The sequence below is a fragment of the Lathyrus oleraceus genome, chromosome 4, assembly GCF_024323335.1.
Source record: "Lathyrus oleraceus cultivar Zhongwan6 chromosome 4, CAAS_Psat_ZW6_1.0, whole genome shotgun sequence".
NCBI lineage: Eukaryota > Viridiplantae > Streptophyta > Magnoliopsida > Fabales > Fabaceae > Lathyrus > Lathyrus oleraceus.
Genome location: NC_066582.1, coordinates 286,837,537 through 286,840,456, shown reverse-complemented (window position 1 = coordinate 286,840,456; position 2,920 = coordinate 286,837,537). Strand labels below are relative to the sequence as shown.

Genomic DNA, 2,920 nt, shown 5'->3' with positions numbered 1-2,920 from the left:
TTAACCATGTTTTAAACAATCGTAGCTTAATTTTCAAGTGATAATTGATGTATCACATGTATGGATTCACCTATAGCGCTAGACTTTAAAGCCTGAGGAATATAAAAATGACACTTTTGCTCCTAAAATCAGAATGAAAATAAAATGTTCAGTAATTAGTTTAGTTGAGAGAGATTCACTGTAAATATAAATTTGGTAAAAGTGATAATATCTGCATGAATTGATTCCATGGCCCAATGGATAAGGCGCTGGTCTACGGAACCAGAGATTCTGGGTTCGATCCCCAGTGGAGTCGTACTTGTGCAATGTTTTTTTCCCTCTCTTTGTGTTTTCTTCAATGTTTTTATCAAATCATTTAGTCTTTTTCAATATATTTTCAACCAATTATTGACAAATAAATATTTACAAAGAAATTGTGAAAACTAAACTAAAAACGTGGTATCAATATAAATAAAAAGTAAGTAAAATTTTGTGAAATTCTTTTTACAATATTTCTGTCTATAAATTAATTCTTTTTACAATATTTTTGTCTATAAATTAATTCTTTTTATTTAAACATATTTTTTTAATATGTGTCAATCCGTCAAAAAGTTACTATTGTGAGTTAAAAAACTAGTAATCTTGAAAATATAAATATTATAAATCAAAATATATTTGGTAGATTGTTTGACGACTAGAAGAAGAGCTTAAAGGTAATGAATTGTCGGTGTAAAGAAATATTCCATAGATATTCAATCAGAATATTTTATTTTGTCAATTCATAATAATATTTTAAAAATAAAAGTGTGATGTGGCAGGTTACATATCTCTTATTGATTGAGAGCGTAAAAATATTTTACATTTCAGTATATATTATTTTTTTCTCTTAGAAAAAAGTTTGGGTTTTAATATTTGATTTGGATGAAAAATGAGAGACTGATAATTTTAGATTAGCTTTTGAATTGAAAATGAGAGATTGATAATTTTAGATTAGCTTTTGAATTGAAAATGAGAGATTGATAATTTTAGATTAGCTTTTGAATCGAAAATGAAAATGGGAAAGGAAAGTGTGTGTTGTATATTGATATGCTCTTAAAGGAAGTTTTGGATCAAAGGAACAATCATTTTGTCAAAATGAACAATTTGAGGGGTCTCTCAAATGTAAATAGGATAGATACTTTTTGGACGACCAATGATTCTCCACGACCGCTTCCGAACTCTTCTGAGAATGTTAATGTTTCATGTCTTGTTGTCTCGGTCTCTTATTTGCTTAGTCCAATATACCTTTAGCCTACAGGAAATTATTAAGACTTTCTTGAGCCACCAGTTGAACCATGAAATTATCAAGACTTTCTTGAGCTACCAGTTGAACCAGAAAATTATCAAGACTTTCTTGAGCCACCAGTTGAACCTAATTTAACTCTTTTGAAAGTTGTTTTTTCCTTAGTGATTGGACAGTGTCTAGCTTAAGGGAATAATAAGTTAAAGTCATTAATTTAGCCATGTAAGAGATACATTCTAGAAGCTCATATTGAAAGCTAATGGGCTCTAATTGGAATTCAGTTTTTGTACCAAGTATTAAATATTTGAAAGATGTATGGGAAGAGAAGTCGCAATCGAAGGAATAAACATGGAGGTCTCTTTCATCATCACAAAACACCATTCTAAGACGCTCTTAGACGAATAAAACCACACCATTTTCGCTCATTTGGAAGGAGAGAGCGACCTTTCGCCTTTCTCACAAACTGCTTTCCACCTCTTCTTTAGATTCAGGGTTTTATGAAGCATATTGAAGGAACAATAAACTTAAACCCGAGGAACCAACTTCCTGCTCCATAATCCTTTTAAGTATGTTTTAATATATCATTGAGGGAGCAATAGTAAACTTGATAAAAGGAAACTAAAAGTCATAATCCTGAAAGATAACATCATACATAAAAAAATTAGAAATAGTGATATTTTTCACAAATACGATCATCAGGACCATAAGGATCACGGGTCATTCCTAAGGATTCCTAGAATTTGTTTGGGACTCAAAGTATTGCATATCGTCAAGAACAGAATAAATGAACTAGAAACTGAGATAAAGATGGTTGATGTGACCCTCCAAAACCTTTAACTTTTTGGACACGACAAGTCCATCAGGAAGATACCAATGAAATTCTCCTATAGATATCTCTTGAAAAAGGATGTGTTAGAAAATATGCTTCCTCACCAAATTATACAACCCCTCGTAACCTTTTGCGGAAGACCCCCACAATAGCAAGAAATATCAAGGGGAGAGGAAATAAGTCAACACCACCGCAAGTAGAGGGGATAATAAAACAGGTCAACACCACTGGTATCAATCAAAATTACTATAGACAAAATCTTTCACAATTATGGAGGTTCACATTGTAGTCGACAAACACAAAGGAAACTACTCATGATCCCAAAACATGTGAGAAAAAGAGAATAAATAGAATACATTACCAAAAATGTTATTACGAACATTTATAGCAAAACTTAGAGGTATAGCCATAAAAATAATCACGGAAAGAAAACACTAGAGAAGTATGACCTCACATAGATAAAACTAAAAAATAATTAAATGAGAAAATTGTTATTTATAAAGAAACTCTAACAAAGAATTAACCATAGATGGATAATACGTGATTTGAACATATATTTATAACTGAAATCAATTTTCACCTTAGATTTTATAAAATTGAATGAAACTCAAACACAATTTTTAAATGGTATCATAATTTATTCAAAATTTACAAGTCAATTTTATAAAGTTGAGTTAGACCCGACCACAATATTTAAATAGTATCACAATTTTTGTCATTGTTTATATACTGTCTTTCTTTTCTTTCCTTGTTTTTGATTGGGATTGTTTTTTAGTGCCATCTCACTGTTTGAATCTTTTGTATTGTCGTTAAAATTTTGTTTTCCATAA

At 30.4% G+C, this 2,920-nt stretch overlaps 1 non-coding gene across 1 annotated transcript; it reads left to right on the top strand.

The window, feature by feature from the left end:
- The first annotated feature begins 222 nt into the window (after positions 1-222).
- TRNAR-ACG (transfer RNA arginine (anticodon ACG)) lies at positions 223-295 on the top strand. Its single transcript has one exon. It is a non-coding gene; the product is annotated as a tRNA-Arg (tRNA).
- The last annotated feature ends 2,625 nt before the right edge of the window (positions 296-2,920 follow it).